This window comes from Phalacrocorax aristotelis, chromosome 3, assembly GCF_949628215.1.
Source record: "Phalacrocorax aristotelis chromosome 3, bGulAri2.1, whole genome shotgun sequence".
Lineage (NCBI taxonomy): Eukaryota > Metazoa > Chordata > Aves > Suliformes > Phalacrocoracidae > Phalacrocorax > Phalacrocorax aristotelis.
The window spans coordinates 126,670,132-126,690,771 of record NC_134278.1 but is presented as its reverse complement, the minus strand read 5'-3'; the positions used below and the strand labels follow the sequence as shown (position 1 = coordinate 126,690,771).

Genomic DNA, 20,640 nt, shown 5'->3' with positions numbered 1-20,640 from the left:
ACGTGAAACTGCCCGGCAGTGGTGCTGGCAAGGCTGAGAGGTGGGAAAAGCAAGAGAAAATTTAAAAAGCCAACAACTGTAAAAAACATTTGAGATGCTTTATGGTATTTCACTACTGGTGATGTCAAAGGATTACTAGAAACACCACCAAGAGATTCCTCTGTTTCATTTAATGCTTTTTTTTTTTTTCCTGTTTTTTTGCTCTTTATAGTGTTGCTTCAAAAAAACAAAGCGTGATCAGAGCATTGCTGTTGGGACTGGTGAAGCCTGGGAGTTAGTGTGGAGGAAGAGCAAAAGGGCTGCATAATGATGAGATGATTAGTGTAACTTGGAAAAATGGAACAAATAAACTCATAATAAGCAAGACAGCAGACAGCGTCACACTACATTATTTGCTCTGCTCCTCCTTGGTCTACAGCCTCCCAGGCTTTCAGCTCGGTGGGGACTTTCATCAGTCCCTGCGGGCTGGGGAAGCCTCCACTGCACAGCCAATCTGAGCCACCTTAAAATAACCCTGATTTTCTGCCTGAACTAAACACTCACTTCTTCTGTGATATAAACTGGTTCCTCTGGAGAATGAAGGCATTAAAATAAATGAATGAATAAACAAATATTCATAAAAATGTATAACATTTAAATGTAAATATATGTACATGTATATATAAAGTTTTATTATATATAAAATGAATAGGTTTTATATACACTGTATTAAAATAATCTTTATTTACAACGCCAGCCTGCCTTCCCCTGTGACCAGAATGCACCCTCTGCCGCTCGGTCTCCATCGCAGCCTAGAGGAGGTAGCAACAGCCATTCAGCCATTGACAGGCTCCACTCCTAGTTATAAGCTGGATCTTGAGGAATTCTCAGCTTGTCCAGGTGTCCGGGGCCACAGGAAAGCACTCGCTGGAGAGCAGCGCTGAGCCCGCAGCCAGCTCCTTACCTTTTGGCGGATGGCTCCTAGCGCTGCAGGCTGCAGCACTGCGAGTTCAAGCCATGGAGTCCCCGATTTTACTGTGGCCGGCAAGAGACAAGAGGCACGTGGAGGCATGAAGCTCTCAGTCTCCAAAGGCCGTGTAGCTCTCACCTCTGGGCTGAGCAAAGCCCCAGCCGCCGGTAATGAAGTGGCAGTGATTAGCTGCGGCCTGGGAGGATGTAGAGTGGAGCGGGAACGCAGCTGCCTGCACGCGTGGGAGGGGGCAACGCCTGTGCCTTAGCCCCCGGCCACCCTGGGGATGTGGACCCCAGGGGCATTGCATGGCCAGGCTGTACCTTTGCATGCCTGCCACGGGCACCTGGAACCAGAAGATGTGGTGCGACACAGAAGCAAGGGTCCTTGATAACATCTTTCCAGCATGAATAACGTTTAAACATGGCCCTCAGAATAAATCCATTGCAGTTTCTCATTGCAGAGCGCAGGGAGCCTGAGGATTGTACTCCTGCTTGCTGGGGATGAAGCCAATTAATCGGTGAAGGCGAAGGAGATCCTGAAACTGCTTTGCTGCTGTTTGATGAACAATAGGTCAGAGCAGCAAGGTACCTCTAAAACTTGCATATTTACCTCTTGATTTTCTTCCCCATCTCAAAATTCTGGAGCAGCATCAGCAGGCCAGAGATTTTGAGGGGTGGCGGCCACTCGGCAGGTCTGCCTCATGGCCTGGTGACAAAGGGATTTGCCCATCTGTATGTGTCTCCTGACATTTTAAAAAGTCACTGCACTCCTTTTCTCCCAAAAGGACAAGCAAAAATCAATTAAATTTGCAATCCAAAAAGATAAATATCCCTTTCTCTCCAGTCTAGGCATAAGAAGAAAACATTGAATTCTGCCTTGGTGACTGCAGAAGGAAAAGAAAGATTTGTCCCTTTCTCTCCTCTTTTTCTTTTTTTTTTTATTCTGATGTGGTTAGGCAGTTTTGGATTTATCCCGGTGCAAAACAAAGTATGATCAGATGCTAAAGCAGAGGATTTATTTATGACTGTGAACATAATTTATCCCCAGAGATACTGAGCAGCAGGACCTTTGGTTTGCAGAGACATGGCACTCCTGGCTCTGTTTCAGGCCACATGCGTCACTGTCTCCCACGTCCCATGTTTGAATAAACTGCTAAACCTCCAACACAAATTCAAACAAATCCGCACAGTTTGATCAGGTTTCATCATGCATCTTGGAGTTGTGCTGTGGATGCTCAAGGAAATACCCAGATGACATGGATCGCCTTGTTATCAGGATCCCTTGTACATTTTGTACAGCTGGCTTTGTTTGCATTCATTCTTGTGCCCAGAGATCAGGTCTTGCCATCGCTGGCCATGGACAGTTATGTTCCTTTTGCAAAATCTGGATGAGTTCAGTTCAGTTCAGTCTGGCACCGGGGACAGAGATGGGGACTTTGCGGTAAACCCCGCTCAGCTGTGTTATAAACTCGGAGGGTTTGGTCTGGAGATTGAGAGACAGATCTACCCCGGCACAGCTAACAGAACAATACTATTTTTCACCTGAGGGATTGAGGTGTGCTTGGACAGGGCCACGTGCTATAGCAATGGGTGACGACTGCTCCTTCTCTGACCCCCATCTCCAGGGCGGCTGCAGCCAGCCTGTGAATTTGTGTGTCACTGGGACTGTGGGAAAACAAAGAGAAAAGTATATATCTTTTTAAATTGCAGCCATCTACAGAAAGGGACTGTGCAATTGTTTGTGCTGAGTACAAAAAGGGCCCTGAGCTGAGGGCTGGCGCTGGAGGCTGCTGCTGCTGGAGCAATAACCAGTGGCAGCAAACAATAGGCTTTGTCTGCTAACAACAGTTAGTGACAGGGATGGGGGCAAGAGCTTGCACTTCTTGTCTCGCCCTTATTTTAGGGACACGGAGTAAAAGAGATCTTTTTGAGGGAAGCAGGCAGGACAAAATAACTTGGGAAATAAAGTGCTTCAAAATTCTTAGTGTCACTCTTTCCTTCTGCTTTTTTAACAGTGTAAGTCAACTGATGGTGAAGCCCCAGACTTCCTTGCTTCCAGGCAGCTCTGTCCATCACTTCCCAAAAAGTTGGTGTCTTTTCTAGTTTGGAGCGTGTCTGTGAACCAGTTCACAGCTTGGCTCCACAGAAAATTCTTGGTGAAGAAGTCAACGTGGCTTCTTCAGGTGGCTTTGCTACTGCACCAGGCTCCTCAGCCACCAGTGCTGGATGTGCTAGCGTGTTTGTGGAAGGTGACTAGAGCTTCGTTAAAAATTCTCTTTCAAATCCATTTCTACTCCTGAGTCTGTGAGAAATCACAGCTCTGACTTCTGGGAAGCTGCACGATGGCTGAGATGGGAGGCAATAACTAACGGAGGAGAAAGGTGACATTTGCACTAATATCCTGCTGGTGCTATTTTGGGCAATGCAAAAGCCTGCTGGTAGCAAAGCAGCCTGATTTGCATAATAATCTGTGTGCCTCCACACTTCCACCAGAATCATTTATTGCTTAATTGGATGTGGCAAAAATTGAGATATCAGCAGGTCGCATCGTTAGCCTTCCAGCCACTTACTCCCTGTGGTGCCAGTCACAGCCCTCGCTGTCCTGCAAGGAGAAAATGCCAATGTAAAAAGGTTGCATGCAGGGGACGGCCCCAGAACGGCTTAATTCAAGCTCATCTTTGCCAGTTGGAGCTGAACACCAGAGATGAACATGAAAAACTGTGCTATTTCTCCCCTTTCAAGAAGCTGCTGAACAGGGCAAACCTGCCTGGTGGTCCCAAGGACTGAGAGAAACTACAAGGCTCCTCTCCCCACAAAGCACCATCCAAACAACAGCTGCTTCTACCTCGTTTTGGCTTAAAATGTCACAGCCCTGATATTTGACCATTCAGAGGGACCAGGGTGCAGTGGAAGGGGGAAAACAAGAGCCACCCTGAACCTTTGCTCAAAACTCACCCCGGTATCAGGTTTGATTCCTCCTCTCCTTTTTGCGTAGCTTGCGCCTGCACTTTGCCCGTCCTGCTTCTCTTGTGGGGCTGAATGGATGGACAGAAGCCAGGAAATGTAATATAGGTTCTCTAACAAACTTCTTGACAGCTTTTCCCACCCCATTTTCATGAGTATTGAGAGAGGGATGGCTTTGCTTATAAGACCTGCTAAAGCTGGGAGTCTGTTCAGATCCTGGCTAAGCCCAGTACTTTCTCCATGACCTCAGGACATCCTTTTAGGTTAGCCAGGTCTCTTTCTCCCATCTCTAACCCACGGAAGCTGCAATATTTTACCATGTTCCCTTAAATAAAGAGCCATGAAATCTGCAACTGGAAGCTGCTAGGGACCTATAATTTCGAGGCTGGTCCATCCCTAGACTGCAGAAAAGCTTGCGATCTGTTTCTCCAAACAGAAAGTAATCCTTGCTATTGTTTTTTTGGATTCATCTTTCTTTTTAAAACTCAGCCACAAAACTTGAAGTGAATTTGGACCTAATCCTCAAAAAGAAAGCATGTTTACACAGCTGAGCAGAGACCCCACTGAAGATTAGTAGTGTGTTTCAAGCGGACTACAAGCACTGACCGGGGGCTTCTCTCATCCATGAAAAACACCTGCTTCTTTGAGGTTCTTCTGCCTGCTGTGAGAAGAGGGGTAGGCAGCAGCTCTGCCTAGAAAAGCACGACTCAGGAAAGCTTTTTCTGCTCCTGTAGCTGATATTCACACGTGTTATATATTAAAGAGGATATGAGTTTGATGCTTTCTCGTTCCTGATATAAAATGAGATTTTTATGTATTATTTTTGTGGGACTCAGCTGATCCCCGGTTTTCAGCCAGGGTCCTGTTGCGTTAGGCACAGTACAAGCACAGGGCTCAAGAGCTTATTGCGGCCGTGAGAGGAACGAATGAAGGATACCACTTTCATTTCAGCACAGGTTTTAATGCCTTGCTAAGAAGCAAATTGAAGGCTTGTGGCTGCGAAAGCCGTACACATGAGGCTTCACCCAACAAAAAGGAGAGGTAGTCTGATGCAGTCCAAGAACTGTTTTCTGCAACCTTTTCAGAAGGTAGCATGTCAAAGAAAAGCAGCAACTTCAGCCAGTGCCTGGCAAGCAGTTTTGGGGCAAAGACAGGCTGAATAAGCCTGATCTGATCAGGTAAATTCCTGAGGTACTGGCATCTTTCGTTCCCATAAATCATACTCTTGCTGAGCAACAGCGGAGCCCGTGCACCTGCTCTCACAAGCTCAGGCGCTTTGGGCGCTCGCTGCCCCACGGGCTTTGGGGTAACAGGGGCTGTTACTGCCAGAGGGCTGCGCTGCCAGGGCAGTGCAGTTTGCCCAGGGGCACTGTGAGAAATAAAGCAGCAGGATAAATTAGCTGTTTGGGCTATATGAGAGGCGGGCACGCTCCATAATGCCCAAATTATAAAAAAAAAGGAGTATTTCTGCTGCATTTGCTCCTGAGAGTAAGGGGCGCAGAGGCAGCAAGGAGCAGCATGGGCTGGTGAGGTTTTGGTGGCCAGGCAGGTGCTGTGGAAGGGTGGGAAACCTCGAGGCAGACCCTGGCATGGGGTGAGAGTGGGACAGGACTGGGGTCCCTGCAGCAGGCATCACTAGTAGACAACATAGCTCCTCAAGGAGGAAACCCCTGACCAATGAATCCCAAAAGCCTGCTTTTTTCAGTGATAAGCACATGCTGTTTTCTTCAGCAGTTAATGCCCGCGAGGTGCTTGGGAGGTCTTGCAATTGTCATGGCTGCCGAACATGACCAGGGATTTAGGAAACCTGCTTGTAAGGTACCTTTTGTTTCATGCACAGTTCCTTGCTTTTCTTTCAGGGGCTCAGAGAGTTTGGTCGCCGGCTGTTGCTACTGTATCTGTGATCAGCTGGTGCATCTCCAGTCTCCTGGGAACAGATTTCTAATGAGGATGGAGGCCCCAGGGCCACAATGTGAAACAGAGACTGCTGCAGCGCATGCAGAAGAGATAAGACCAACAGGAAATGCAGTTTTGCAACATGTTAGAAATATGACAGCTTCCACACACACCCTGGGGAAAGGATTTTTAAATCTTTTAAAGGAGTGGCTGAACAACTACGTCTCATTTATATATACACACACTTATATATGCATGTGCATGCATAGCAGTAAGAAGCAATCTGCCACCTCATGTCTTAAATATTTGCTGAGGATTGTGGAAATCTTTGTGGGGTTGGTCAGGTTACTAAAACAGCTTTGTTTTCCTGCAGGAGACCTAAGCCGTACTGATCCACACCAAAAGGAGCCCTGATATGGAGCGGGAAGCAGGTCCCAGGCCGTGCAGTCCTTCAGAGCCCACCACAGCCGGCGTGGCACGTCTCTGCAGGGCCACCTCCCCGGGACGGCTGCTGGAGTGCTCAGAGATGAGTGTTTAATCGTGTCTCTGGCAGGGAAGGTGGGTCTTCCCCGACACCTTTAATTCCCCAGCAGGTTACAGAGCACTTGGCAACACGAGCCAGAAGTTGTAAGCTGCAATAGCAAAGTACGAACAAGAAGTGAGGTGCAAGTTCTTAACAGCTGGGATAAATGACTGCTGAAAGCATTCACTTCTGGATGGTGTGAAGTTGCCACCATTTGAAGCCTGTAATTCAAGAGCAGATCTTCTAAATCATCACTAAAATTCAGCCACACATTACTCAAGCTGGTGGAGTAAATACTGAAGTGAAATTCCTGGGCTGAGTTACACAGATGGACTGACTAGGTCATCATGACGGTCTCTCCTGGACTTTAAGATCTTGAGTCTATAACTATAATGTACTAGAAACACCATGAGGAGTGATTCAGTGTTGGAATGTTAATCACCTGCTTTATCAGCACCTGCTTTCTGACTGCCTGCAGATTTAAAGGTGCAAGAAATGCCATGACCTACTTGCAATGTATTTAAAGACTTGTTCATGCGCTCTGCCACCTCCTGCAATGAGTTCCTTCCTGCTGGGAGGGAAGCTGCGATCTGCCCAAAGGCTGAGTGCAAGAAAAAAACACTACCTGTAAATGCCCCCTTAGAAATGTTGTCCCCTTCTCACCACAGTCATATATAGGAGGGAGGGCCTGGGAAAGGCTGCTGTAAACTCCCGCCTTGCTGCAGCCCCCAGCCCACTGCTGCGTGCACGAGGAGGGGTGACTATCCATTTGGAGATACCCCTCCAGAAAAACAGGTTCAGGGACACTCGCTGTCATCCACACTGAAAAAAATCCTCATGCTCTGAGACCAGAGAAATGAAGGTTTCAGCTCTGTGTGGGGTGAGAAGGATGGAGCAAGTGACTTTGCATCTATTCCTGACGTGAGCTGCATGTAACCCAGGGCCTTCCAAGGTCAGCGGCCACCTTCACACTCCCTTGATTTCCGTGTCACTGGGTGAATTGTCTGCGCTTCCCTTATCGCAGCTGAAGTCATGGTGTTAGCCAGGACGTCCTGGGGGAGGGAGATGGACTTTACCCCACCACGGTCACCTGTGCCTGCAAGGAAAGGCTGGGGCAGCCCAGCTCTGCAAGAAGCCCGACCCACTCCTGTGTTTGGTTTGGGATTGGAAAGGTTTGCCCTGTAATGAACAGCAGCTGACATAATTTTCATGGTTATGTTATTACCATCAAAGGAACTAATGATTTGTCCTGTAACACACATAGCCGGCTCCTACGTGGGGACTAGCGCTGCCAGCCCACCTGGCACGGCTCTCCGCTCCCGGAGCCGAGAGCAGCGTTGCTGGCAATGCCGGGCTCCTTGTCGGCTCCCGCCCAGCCACCCGAGTGGGGAGCTCACACTTGGCAAGCACCCTACACATGTCTGTCACTTTTCCTAGCAGGAGCTGCCGTGATGTGTCCTGCGGCCCTGCAAGCCAAATACCGAATGCATCAGACAGTGCATGTGCTGCTAAAAATATCGCCGAACAATTTGCCCGAGAAAGGAGCCTGTCCCCCCCGGTCGGCAGCCAGATGACTTCGCCTCGATCGCTCCAGCCACAGCCGCCTTTTGCGGTCCTTGTGTAAAACTGTTTTACATATTAGAGTGTGATAACATTGGCGGCAGAGTTTGACCTCCCAGAGAATGGAAGCTGTGGGTGCTAAACCTTGGCAGAGGGAAATGAGTCCAAAGTGCATTCCTTCAGCGAGATGATGAAAGTGTGACCGCTGGCCCAGCTGTACACATTTATAGTGAAGTTTATGGTATTAAGCAGGTTCTCATACTGCAATCTCTGTTCATTGAGAATGTTTATGACTGAGGGAATAGCAAGTGAAATCCCCATTCATTCATCAGATTACCGTATGGTCATTGCTTGTCTCCTGAATATGTAATAATTATAATACATAGCACTTTGGCAGTATTTTTCATCCCAGAATTTCAAAGCACTTCAATTAAACCTCCTAATGCTGCTAGGAAATAGGGCCAGGAATATACCCTCACAGTTAATGAGTTTGGAATACATGATATATAAAGGTTAAAAATAACATTTTGTGAATATAATACGTGATTTTGGTAATACATGTAGAAATAATCTTGTTCACTGCTGGGCAGAGACCCAACATTAGAACAAGTGCAAGGCTGCCTCCTGCAACCTCACTGTTTCCCACCTCTCACAAGCAATGGGACCGAAGCTGTGTAAGCGCCTCAGAAGAATTAGGGAAAACTTGATACTTTTATAACCTTTCAGGCACTAGTTGGATTTTGAGAGAGAGCAGATGATTTCATCCGCAGGCCACCTCCAGTGAGTCCCACTGACTTGCCCTATTGCTCGCCTGGTTCTTCCACGCCTGCTTGGCCGGGCAGAGGTGGGCAGCCCTGGGGGGCGGGATGGCCCAAGCTCCTTGGAGACTTTCTGACTCCCAGAAGATTTCGGCTAAGGTGTGGAGGCAAAGAGGACAGGACAGATTGTACTGCCAGTGCAGAGCTGACTGCTTTTGTCATGAGTTGTAGCCTGTTTTCCACCAAGCCCTTCTTTCCCCAGGGAGCGGGTCATCAGAGACTCCCTGCTCCTGAGAACCGCACCACAGGTCTGACGCACCCTGCAAAATAAGAAGCATGGAAATCACAAACTCCTAGCATCTCCAGGACCAGAGAGCCAATTAAAAGCACATCAAATATCTCACTGTATGATTTTTAAGCTAGTTTAGGAGCATGACTTATGTTTTTTTAAATGCATGGCATTGGCAATCCAGCTTTCATTACCAAGATGAAGGCAGATTTAATGTACAAATTAACTCACAGAGGCACTGAAACTATTTTTCTTCACCCTGACCCTCAGTCCCCAGCCAGATATAAATCCATAGCTGCGAATCAATGGTATTTAATGTTCTCCCATAATTGGGCTGGAGCTTATCTCCTTCTGCAAGAGCAGCAGCATCCAGGGTGCAGTGGTTTGCATTTGTCTCAAGGAAAATTACCAGCATGGAAGCGGTGAGACGAGGGACTCGGTAAGTGTGCTCCTGGTGGAGAGAGTTAATGTTTGATGGACAGGTGATGGAGTAGGCTAATATTTGAACCTCTGGATATTTGACTTCAAACACCTGCCAGGAGTTGAGTCAGCTCTGATCTGTTGTGGCTATTTGCTACATCAAAGGACTTCTACACAACCAAGCAGACCTCAGTCAGGCTGGCGGTCTCACTAGCCATCCCCTCCTGGCTTGTAGAGGGCACTGCGTCCCCGGTGACCTCACAGCCGTGTCCCAAAAAACTGCGGATTGTCCCAGGGCTGACGTGACAGAGAAAGTGCAAGTGAATTGACTCCAGCATGTGGGAAAGGGTCAGATCCAGCAATGCTGGGAATGAGCTGGGGGGGTCCTGGAGGTCCTGCTTCAGTGCCTTACTTCTAAACTATTGGTTTTCTCTGGCCAGAAGAGGTGGTTTGAAGTAACAGTTCAGATGCATCACCCAAGGTAGGAATTAGCAGAGTTAGCAGAGCAGAATTAGCATAAGGAAGTCTGCAAAGTGCTAGACGGTGTTGCTCGGAGCAGAAGAGGCTTTGGGATGGCAGTATTATATTTGCTTTTCTCTTGCTTTGGCTTTTGAGGAAAGAAGATGTTTTAAAAAGATGTTTCCAGAGTACAAGGTTTCTCCTTGAATTTGCATTTGTTTGATCTATATTTCTCTGCTTCAGCACGAAGCCAACCTAGTTTATTCCACACTCTGCACCCCCATCTCTCTAGCTTTGGTGAACTTCAGTCAGAATTAGCAACCAAAGCTCCAGCTCGAAGAGGTCTGTTTACTCAGCCCAGATGATCATGAAACAGGGACATGCCTTCTGGGCTTTAGCCTCTTCTGGCCGTACTGGGAGAGCGTGCCAACTCACTGGCTCATTACTCTGCTTTCAATGCTCTCTTTGCATGGAGAGACTCCCAGGATGCGTAGATCAGCGGAGGGACCTCTTGCACAGCTCCCAGTGGGGAGCACTGTCGGAAAGAGTCCAGAAACAGAGCTGGGATGTGGGGCAGTTTGCACTGGGGTGAAAAGGATGGGTTTGGGGTTTTACTGTTCTTACTGCGATGCTGCACTTAACTGTGGCTCGCTTAGAGAGCAGCATATGACCCATGTGTACGTTGTCACATCCAATAGATCTCACGTGAAAAGCTGAAAGCTCTCAATAGCAGCTGGGCCCCAGGGACCATCACGAGGCTGAGCTGCATGAATTAAATAACCAAGAGCAAAACCCACAGCTCCTCTGACAGAGCCACAACCCTGCCAAGAGTGCGGGGCTGCTCCAGCCCTGCCCTTCTCTTTCGGCACCCACGGGACCAGACCTTCCCAATGTGACTCTCATCGCTCCAGCGACTCCAGAGAAACTACAATAGTTTAAATCAACACCGTGTCTGGCCCTTTGTCTTAAATCTCCCACCCAGATTTGATTTTACAGATACTTGGGGTTGTGACAGAGTCCTCATCTATCACAGTCAGGTTGCTCCCCTCCTATCCTAAATCAAACCAGCACCACCAAGGGCATCTCTTTGTGGAAGGCTTTCTGGGCTAGCTCCCCCCTCTTCCCTCCCTAATTGTTCATTAATGTGCGTAAATGATTTAACCAAATAGAGGCTGCAGTTTCCCTCTCCTGAAGGAAGGGAATGTGGTCTGAGGAGGGGACGATCACACAGATGGATTTATCTGTATCTGTTTCTGGCTAAATATTTATTCTCCTTTCCCTTTTCCGTACCCTTCTCACCCATGGGAACAATGACAGATCCTCCCTGGCCATGAGGGAGCAAGAAAATATTATTAACCCCATTTTACAGATTACAACTGGGGCAAAGGCCACTTAATCGCAAGCTGGGGAAATTCAGCGGTGCTTTTAACGCCGAGTCCAAGGGACTTTGGACAGGAGCAGCTGGAGTAAACAGCCAGAGCCAGCCTGACTGTGGGCCAGAGCCAGGCTCCCCAGCTGCATCACCAGGCATCCCGGGAGTGTCACCATCCTCCCTCGGAGGCTTGGCTGCCAGGGCCTGAGTCACGGTTCCTCTCCTGGGCCTGGCTCCCGCCCCTCTGACTTACCATGGGGAGGTGCTGGGAAGTTTCATTAATTCACATTTGCAAAGCGGATTTAGAGCACTGCCTACAATGGATTCTTTGTAGCAAAAGCTATGGCATTCAGCAAGACTCGGGGTGCAAAATGCTCCTGTGCCTTTTATTTCCTTTCCTTTTTTTTTTTTTTTTTTTTTTGCAAAAGGGAAAAATCAGTTTTGGACTTTTATTACAAAACAACAGACTACAGCCACCCTTTCCCCCAGTAATAATAATAATAATAACAATGATGATGATGATGATGGTGGATGACATCAGGTTAGTAGTTTTCACTAATCTGCAAGACATGCACTGCTGACCTCTGAGGTAATTTTGGATCATGCTCAAGCCAAATAAAGGCAGATTTGTGGCTGCAGGTGAGAGTTCCTCTGAAAAGCCATAAACCTAACCACAATGGCCTCTGGTTTGATCTGAACTCAGCCTGGCCTTCATCAGTTTTTCTGGCACTCGTCCAGAAGTAAGACAGATTAATGATTTAAAGGCATTACACTATGACATGATGTAACTCAGCACAAGGTGGTGGTTTTGTGAAGATAATTAGCAGTAAGTTAGCAGTAAGTTCCCGGGGCAGGAAACCATGGGCCACCCCTCCTGGATAGTACCTTGCCCCTCAGAGGACATTACTGGGCATGACTGGAACTGTTCATGGCACAAAATGTGTCCATAGGATCACAGGCGCGTATGAATGTGTTCTTCTACAGGGCAGAAAATGCCCCTGTGAAACAGTACGCCCCATCTTCTGCCTCCTGAAGGGACAGCAAAATGGTTTGTGGGTTTGGTGGACAATGAACGAAGACAAGGGAGGGAGGGGTGGAAGTGCCCTTGCCCCTGCCACGACCTGGCACGATGCATGCTCGGAGAACAGCTTGCAGCTCCAGCAGCAATGGCCCTATGGCCCGGGCTCTGCATGGCACCTTCTGTCATCTCCCCAGCCACTGCTCCGTGGGCTCATTAGATATGTCTACCTGGGGTGCTCTTACCCACCTTGCAGCCCCTTCTCTGACTAAGGTCTGAACTCCTGTGTTAATCTTGAGCCTGTACAGAAAATATATTCCCCAGCCTGTTATGACTACAGGTCTGCCTGAGTGCTAATAAATCAGCGTGGCTCCAGTGGAGTAACACAGAGCTTGAGGGAGTGCTGGGTGGGGAAATGTATATAAAAGGCAGTCCCAATCTTCCTTTAGCAGCCATTAATTACAGGCGGTGATGGGAGTAGGAAACAGCAGTCATGCTGGGAGTCTGCTGGTTGCAACTCAGTCAGGGGAAAGCTGAAACCTGAAGACAGAGAGGATAGGCACTGTGCAATGGACTGGGGAGATACGCGGAGTTTAAAGACAACCTCACCATGCAGTTAAAGGTTAATGCTTATTTAAGCATTTGGTCTACGAGGTGACATCAGCAGGGTCAGGCACAAGCCCCATCGTTGTGTGGCAGAGGCACAGGGAGAGGAAAGTGGCACCCGTGGGAGCACATCAGTAAATGGCGCCAGCCCCAAGGGGCAACATATTGACACTGGCCGAGCAACACCTCATCGACACTTGAAGAGGCACTTGTGTTAAACAGCACTCAGCAGGAACTTTGTCCAGGAAAGCAGGTTTCCTGGCCCCGCAGTTGGGGCAAGGCGCTTGGAGGGAACCAGGGTGCCGAGCTGAGGTGGGTGTTGGGTCAGGGAGGCGGGAGGCAGCGAGGCGTCAGGCTGCTCTGCAGCTGGCCATTCAAAACACTCGGGAAAGATCTTTTTCTATTTATCAAACAGCTCACAAAGAAGCTCAGCCAGTGCCTCTACAGCGATTTGACACCAGCAGCACTGTGACTGTAATTATTAACAGGGAAGGAGAAGCGAGCAGTGTAGCAGGTTTGAATAGCACTCTGACGAAAGTGCAGTCAAATCATAGCCCCTGCTTCAGTTATGCAGCAGCTGCCGGTGCGTTTCCTGCCTCAACAAATAACTTTCTTTTTACCGAGGTCTAAGCCAAAGCACCTTCACCACCCAGCTGGAACAAGTCAGGAGCACAGGTACAGCCTGTCCTGATGGCTCGGCAGCAGCTCTTCGCTTCACCACGATGCCTTCTTTGCACGCTGCCTTCCTCCCACCAGGGTCACCCTGCTCCCGCCAGCACTTGAAAAAGAGCTGTGCGACAGCAGAGGCAGACATCCAGCTCCAAAAGCTGGCGTTATCCCATGATTGCTTTTCCTGACGTTCGTTCAGGCCAGCCGCAGAGGCTCATCTGGCCACTTTCGTGCTGGCGAGTACGTTATCAATTCAAGGCAACTTGGTACTTTCTCCGGTGTGGGGGATTCGGCTCTCCCCCTCTGCTCAGTAAATTTCCATGGCGGCTTCATCTGGTGTGACTCTGCTATGGCTGGAGTGGTCCCACTCCTTCCTGACCGCTTCTGCATTTGCACAGCATGGGATGCCAGAGCTGAGCCTACTGCCTTGGGAGAGTTTGGAGCCTGGAATCTCATGAGGTCTCTTAGCAGATTTATGCTTAAAATATCTCTGGGCTAAGAAGGTGTTAGGCCGTCTCAGAAGTGCTCTCTCTCCCATCTGCTTTTTCATGTAAAAACTGGAGGTGCCAAAATCTGCTCAAAAGACTGTAGGGGAAGGGCCAGGAAAGATGCCTGCAGTTGTCCCTCAGGCTCCTGCACAGATAGCATTTCACAGATGTGAAGTCATGAGTATGGCCATAAACATTTTAAGACCCACCTGCCAAATAGTTCTGGAGCTTTCTAGTGAGAACAAACGTTGCATAAATGTCAAGGCGGGGAAAAAATCAGGAAGATTCTAATTTTGTGGGTGGATTCAGTGAATTTGCTTTCTCTGGGATGAGCGCGGACTGTTACCTTTACTTTCTCCTATAAGCTTACTAACATTTATTTAGCTATGAAAAGAATTAATTATAGGAATATAAAAAAGTAAGTTTCTGTCACACACACTTCTCATCCATTCCTACAACAAGGAGCAGCGAGGGAGCTGCCAGCAGGCTATAGGATGGCTCCCAGCTCCTTGCGGTGCAGGCGACCCCATCCTGACAAGGTTCCCATGTGCCCACCTAACATCTCCACCCCAGTGCAGGTCCCCCCTTAACAGTCTTACCGTGGTGCCTCATTCCCCAGAGCTGTACACTTAATTATGAGAGTATATGGGTCCCAAGACCCAGGGCTGTAAGCAGGCAGATGTCCACCTCTCACAACGCAGCCCCTAGCATAGCTCCCCTTGACCTAATGTGATGGAGAGAGGGCTCTTTCCCCCTACGTAATCCCCAATAGCTCAGCCCATCTGCATTTTTAATCACAACCGAGTAACTACCATGCCGATGGTGGATGGAGGGAATAGGACTCCGTAATCTTCGTGGGCTTTGGTTTGCTCATCCATGAAACAGGGACAGTCCCTCCCAGGCGCATCCTCCTGGACTCCTTCCCTGGGTGAGCTGATGCTGCGCTGAGGGCCAGCACAGGGCTTGGGGTCGGGGAGAGCCCATCTGCAGAGATTTAAGTGGCACTGAGGCCTTCTGCAGACTAAATGCCTTTCATTATCACCTTGGCAAAAAAAGCCTTGAGATGTTTTAACCACATCTGAAGTGGTTCACAACCTGCTGGCCAGAGAAATGAGAAAATAGAAGGTACGCTACAGCAGGGGCAGCACTAGCACTGCAATTAAAAGGTAGGTCAGTATAGCTACATCAGTTATACAAATAAGAGAAAAACATATTACCTCCCTAACCTACACTCTTCCAAGCATTAGTGTAGCTATATAGGGAACTACATCTTGCTGCTGATACAGCTTATTCCCATCAAGGAATGGGTTTAGACTATACCAGCAGGGCAATCTAGATTTTACTTGCCAGGATGGGGCTGTATTTTCACTGGGATAGCCCAGCAAGCCCTTTTCACCATAGGCAAGCCCTCAAGCTGCTGGCTCTCATCTTGTAATGGTGAACTGCCTTAACATATATTCTCTCCCCTCCTCGTGTGTGAGGCCATGCTGCAGGGAGGTGACGGGAAAGAAGGGGGCTGTGAACCATTTCCAGCACTGAGCGCCCAGTCTGAGGTTAAAGGCTTTCCCTTCTACAACTGAGGGTTAGGTTTTTTCACCCTTTTACTGTGGCCTGGCCAGCTCTCAATGCTCCTTTCTCCAAGGGATGCCCTTTGGGGAGTCTTGGAGATCATCGAGCCTTGGCGGGCAGCCCAACCTGCCAGAGCCCCACCGGCTGAGCCCATCCAGGTTGTAGCCTCCTTCCTAGAAGGGCATGGAGACCCACGCAGTGAGTGCCCAGTTGTCACCACCTTGTGCTGGGGGAGAGGGGGCCTGCCCAGGCGCTGCTGCTCAGGCACCCCAGGTCGAGGCAGGCAGCATGCTTTGGGGGAACTCAGCCTGCTTGCTGCAGGTGCAGAGAAGTGGCTCTGTGCTCCTCTGGACAGCATCCCCCTACTTCTCCTCCCACCCGTCTGCCTGGCCTCAAGCAGAGGCTGAACCCTTTTTAGTCACTGCCTCCTTTCCTCACCCGTGGGGGAACCTCAGCGTGAGCCTGGTGCTGTGGAGGCGCGTACCTCCCACTCCTCACCCTCGCACAAAGGCAGCCCCTGCAGCGGCCCTGCTCTGGCAGGGAAGCAGCATCTAGACACAGGTTAGGCAAACAGCTAAAGCACAAGACCAGAAATTGAAAAGCCAGAAAAAATAAGAGCTCCCCAGCTCTGTCTGCCACTGATTCCCTTGAGATTTGGGGCAAGGAAGGGAACTTCTTTACGTCTTTGTCTTCTTCACCTGTCTAGTAGGGGATAACATTTCCCTTTCTGGCACGGCTATGGTCAGAGATAATGAGCATTTGAAAAGTGCTTTGAAATGGAAGATGCATTTGGAAAACTGAGGTATTATTACTGGAATTGAGTGAGTGGCTTGCAGGGAAGGGAAGCATTTCACTTCTTTTTCCCTGTGGGTGGAATAGCCTGGAGAATAGTGGGATTTCTTCAGATTTATTCATTATTCAAGCATCTAGTACGTATCAGGTATCTAAAACAGAACTCAGCCTGGACATTTATTCCATGAAATATTGGACTGCAGATACATGAAATCCAAGCTACGTTGTCCAGACAAATAAATCACATGACACTGGGGCTCTTCCCCTACTGGCACCAACTCTTCTGGCACAACGGCCCAAGGTCGGGCATTTAAAATCCATTTTCCATGAGTCCTCATGCAGGATTTTGAAATGTACTCTAGGTTTGCCAGTAAAACAAGCTTTTGCCAGAGTCTCCAGCAAGCAAAGCAAGAGCCCTGAAACAAGTACATGTGAAAAAAATCAAATGAATGTGCTTCGTTTGCTCAGACCGTGATGCTGCAGGATGTTTTAAAGTATTCATTTGTAGCCTCGTGATAAATCCTACTGAAGTGAGTGGAACTGCTTCTGGGCAGAATCAGGCAGATGCTTAAATACCGTGCTGAATACAGCTTCCAATTATTATTTCATCAGCCCAAGTGCTCTTTTACTGTATTTTAAAGACTTCCTGTGTATTGTTTCACTGTCTTCCCCTACACACTCTAATGCCAATTGCTGCTGAGCCTAGGCTGGAAACACACCGCCTCTGTTACCCATGAAACACACATCAGTCTATAAAAAATGTGCTTTCCATTCCAAGAAACCTCCAGTAAATTAAAAAAAAAATAAAGAAAGAAAAGAAAAAGTTATGGGTCACATTTTCAAATCCCTACTGGGTTGTGGGGGTGGCAATTCTTAGCTCCATGACTCTCATTAACTTCTGTTGAAATTGCCTGTCTATCCATGCAGCTGTGGCACCACGCTCCGAAAATCCACTCTGAAGGAGGTGCCTTTTGGAAACAGAATCATCGAGTCCCTGTGTAGACACAGGGGCTGGGATTGATGCAGGGCTCGCGCATCCCGAGCCTAGCTCGTTTTGCTTCCATGGAGTTGAGTGGCACCACCCCCGAGTGACTCCTGCATGTCCACAGGCACATCACGCATACTTAAAATGAATAAGGAAGTGACGCAAGTATCTAACAGATCCCTCTTGGAGAGAATTCAGGTTTAATCAATCTACTAATCCAAACCCAGTGGTTACTTTCCTTCGGCTGAGCCGTAGACAATCAGTCACCAGTCAGTCTTCACTTGATCAAGAGAATCATAGGCTCCACCTCAGCTGAGAGGTGCCGAACATGGGATAATCAGAAGATATTTAGGCTAACTGCAGCTCCCCTCCCTGGCTGGGTGTGCAATTGTCTTTTTTGAGGCCTGGGGCAGGGCCTCCACTATAGCCAGATGTGGGTGAAGCCCCATGGTTTGCAGCCACCAGCCCACGGACACAGCCTGCACCCTGCACTTGTGTGGTGCCGCATGGGGAAGAGTCCGGGAGGAAGAGGGTGGTCAGGGCTCTCGACTGGTTAGTGTGGTGGTCTGCAGGGTCACTACCCCAGATTTCAATCCCTGATGCGTCGATTGCAAAGTGGCCTTCAAAGGCGAGCCCAGAGGGATGGCTGCACACCCAAGGCAAGGTGAAAGCCATGGGGCACTGTACCGCAGCTACCTGCGGTAACTGCCTGTGTTCATGGGTTATACCATAGTACAGGAGGCTTCTTAGTTGACTGAGCTACTTGCCCCACCAGCAAGTGGGTGCCCATGGGCATTCACCACAGAATAATGCACAACATGGCAAACCCAGCTCAGGACACTCATGCTGTCAGCCCCTAAACCTCTGTCTGTCTTCATCTCCTTTCCCCACTAATTATTTTCTGAAGGATTTCCATGGTGTTCGCACGGCTGTCTGCTGAACTGTATTTAGGACTGGTGGCAGGAGAGCTGCTGCTTGTCCCGTGCAAGTAGAGGCAAATGCCAGCCCTGTCTGTGGCACAGAAATGAGGTATAAAGCAAATCAATGTTAGCTGCTGTGAATGGTAGCCTGGGAGGTGCCCAGGCTGGTGGTGTCCAGCTCCTGCACCAGCCCTGCCACGGGAAGGCGTCTGCAGCAGCCCGCATCTGCTCGTAGCAGCTAGCACAGGGATGCCACGTGGCCCCCATCGCAAGTGTCATCAAGGAAACTCCTCTTTTTTATTTTGCTCTCTGCTGCCTGATGTTGGGCCTGAGCCCCTGTGAAATGTCCTCTCTGCCAAAGTCTCTACTTCCCCTAATGATGCTGCAGTGCTGAGCTGGACAGAAAGCAATGCAAACAGTGAAGTAAAGCTGTATGAACAGCTGCATCTGAGGCAGCTCCATCCCTCTTTAACCCAGCATCTCATCCTGAGGACACGTGCCTCCCACTTCAGCCTCAGAGGCAAGGATAGGTAGTCCCAGTTTAAACTCGTTGCTATCCTGTTCCTCTGACTCACGGTTTATGTTGTACATGCCGGGGTGTGTTTTCTTCCCACTCCTTACGAAGCTTGCTCCCACTAGCAGTGACAGGACTGCAAGCCTGTGCTATCCACAGGCGATCCAGCTGCTCACTGTTAATGTTTAATGACAGCTCTGCAAGCTGGAGATATTCTCAGACTCTATTTCAGCCGGTCAGGTTTCATGCAAACTGTTTTCAACAAACATTGTAAATCTACAGAGCATTAAGCTATTTAGTAACACTGGGCCAGATTCAGAGGAGACTAAAGAAAATTTGGTGTGACTTACCGCTTCCAAAGGCTTTCCTACATCCAGGCTTAATGTTTTTCACATATGCAAAACTCACTGTCTCTTGCAGTGGCGCCTGTGCAGAAGCAAATGTGCATGCAGCAGCCTGCGCCAGAGGGCCAGCGCTGAATGGAACAGGGACGCCCTCCCTGCCTCTCCCAGCCAGGTTACTACTCTGTCAGCGTAGTCCTGCACGAGAAGTGGTGTCGGGTGGTTTCCTACAGTAAATTAATGCAGTTCCATTATGTTAGGGCAACTGATATCAGCCGAGAATTCAGACAGCTAATTTTTAACCTTCTCCAATTTCCCTTTGGCTCGTGAAACCATTTCCTGCCCCGGTTCTTCTGACAGTCCCCTGGTTCTCCTCCAAGCATCTATCCAGTGGAGAGACAAAGCTAGATGTGATGTGTGGGAAGCTTACAGCTTAAGATCTTACAAATAGGATCTAAGGGACTCTGATGATCCTAAACTGGTATTACTTATATGGACAGCCTTCCAGGAGAAAGGGTAGGTCAGATCAGCTCGGCTAGGAATTTGAACCTTTAGACCAAACTCTGCCTTCATTTAAATCTCATTGTGGCTACAGAGGTATTAGAGCTCAGGGAAAATTTGATGCCTCCATTCTCCACCCCCACCTTGACCAAGGACTGATCTGAGGCACACATATTTTCTGTGGATATTATTGGCAGCTCACATCCAGGAAAGACAATTGTAACTGAGAGCAACTGCATAGAAATTTTGAAGAGCAGGATTTGGCCCTGGCTGCCTTGATGTTCTGTGAAGACCTTGAAAGACCTTGAGAAGGTCTTTGCTTTGGCTTCATGAGGAAGCTGAACTTGTACAAAGATTTAGGAAACTTTTTGTGCATGCAGCGCTGGGTTCACCGCAAGGGAAAGCTGTCTTTGCCAGCTGCGAATGCAGGCACTGCGAGGGGGCCAGACCAGTGCCTTTTGGGTGCAAAGACAAAATGGAGCAAAGTCCGTCTGAGCCATGAAGACAAGCTTAAACATGTCCCTCCCTTCCACCTTCCCTCCTCAAAATTCTGAAGGCTATTAAATGTCTGCTGAGGCGTATTCCATCCTAACTGGGGAGGGGACCGAACAGTGACAATCTGAATATCACAGGAGGAAGGGCAGTGACGAGCCCCACCCTGGCAAGCTGTCTGCAGCTGCAAGTACTCCTGGCCCCATCCTGCTCGGAGAGCCAGGGCCTTCGCTGTGCTCATCGTCATCAACAGGGGCAGGATGGTCCTCCCCACATCCCCTACAGAGCTGCTTCCAGTGATGGGAAGACGTCCCCTGCCCACGTAGAGTTGCACGTGCTTAGCTGCCAGACGTTCACATGTGCAAAACCACACTGCAATATTACAGGAACAAGCTTTGCCTGGTGATTGCTGGTCCTGCTTGCTCCAGGGCACGCTGCAAGCTTGCAAGATGGCCTCGTCCCTGCTCTTCATAGAGAGCGGGCAGCAAGCTGTGACGGCAGATTCCTGCCTACCTAGAGCTGAACCCTTCAAAAGCCTGGGGCTGTTTTGACA

General features: G+C 48.9%; 1 long non-coding RNA gene across 2 annotated transcripts; it reads right to left on the bottom strand.

The window, feature by feature from the left end:
- Positions 1–617: 617 nt before the first annotated feature.
- LOC142055491 (uncharacterized) lies at positions 618–19,531 on the bottom strand. Of its 2 annotated transcripts, none has more exons than XR_012659952.1 (2): positions 19,104–19,531; positions 618–8,972 (listed from the first exon to the last, which is right to left on the bottom strand). It is a non-coding gene; the product is annotated as an uncharacterized LOC142055491 (long non-coding RNA). The 2 variants fall into 2 exon arrangements; XR_012659951.1 differs by lacking the exon at positions 19,104–19,531 and adding an exon at positions 18,815–18,945.
- Between the last annotated feature and the right edge of the window lie 1,109 nt (positions 19,532–20,640).